Raw genomic sequence first — 1,063 nt, forward strand, 5'->3', positions numbered from 1 at the left:
CATCAATGAGCATCCAGCCCTTACAGGAGAGGAACTAACACATTCATATGATCTGATGTCAGGTAAACATGCTCAGCTTAAGATGACACTCTCTGTAGGAGAGTTGACACTGATCCCTCACCTCTCGCACCCTCTCAATTGCTCTTTCTGTCTCCATTACATTTACATTTAAGTCATTTAGCAGGCGCTCTTATCCAGAGCGACTTACAAATTGGAAAGTTCATACATATTCATCCTGGTCCCCCCGTGGGGAATGAACCCACAACCCTGGCGTTGGAAGCGCCATGCTCTACCAACTGAGCCACACGGGACCATCTCCAGATGAGGAGATGGGCCAGTGTAAATCGAGAGCGAAATCGACGGAAATGGGAAGAGACGAGATCGAAAGGGATATGGAGATATTTCATCCTGGTAAGAATTCCCTATCTTAGGTCAGAATTATTTTAAGAATGTGAAATATCAGAATAATAGTAGAGAGAATTATTTATTTCAGCTTTTATTTCTTTCATCACAATAACAGTGGGTCAGAAGTTTACATACTTTATAGACATAATATGACATTTAAAATGTGTTTATTCTTTTGGAACTTCTGTGAGTGTAATGTTTACTGTTAATTTGTATTGTTTATTTCACATTTGTTTACTATCTATTTCACTTGCTTTGGCAATGTTAACATATGTTTCCCATGCCAATAAAGCCCTTGAGAGAGAGAGAGAGAGAGAGAGAGAGAGAGAGAGAGAGAGAGAGAGAGAGAGAGAGAGAGAGAGAGAGAGAGAGAGAGAGAGAGAGAGAGAGACCAAGCTTACTGAGTCATGTGTGTTTATCTATCACTCCCTATCCTAGCATCACTAACACAGAGCCAAGACACTTTGCCTGAGCTCACCTGATGCAAGGGGATCAAACAAAATAGTCCCATAAGTGCAAAAACTGTCAATCTGGCAATCCATGCAGGCCTAATCAAAACTGTAAAGAAAATGTACACTATTTGGACCAAGGTCTATTAGATAACAAGGGGCAGCTGCAGTAGGCCAGGAGAAGCAGAGAGCCAGAGAAGATGAACATG

The 1,063-nt window shown here is 41.5% G+C and overlaps 1 non-coding gene across 1 annotated transcript; it reads right to left on the minus strand.

The window, feature by feature from the left end:
- Nucleotides 1-236: 236 nt before the first annotated feature.
- On the minus strand, nt 237-313 carry trnag-ucc (transfer RNA glycine (anticodon UCC)). The gene has a single exon. It is a non-coding gene; the product is annotated as a tRNA-Gly (tRNA).
- Between the last annotated feature and the right edge of the window lie 750 nt (nt 314-1,063).

The sequence above is a fragment of the Salvelinus fontinalis genome, chromosome 10, assembly GCF_029448725.1.
Source record: "Salvelinus fontinalis isolate EN_2023a chromosome 10, ASM2944872v1, whole genome shotgun sequence".
In the NCBI taxonomy this organism is placed as follows: domain Eukaryota; kingdom Metazoa; phylum Chordata; class Actinopteri; order Salmoniformes; family Salmonidae; genus Salvelinus; species Salvelinus fontinalis.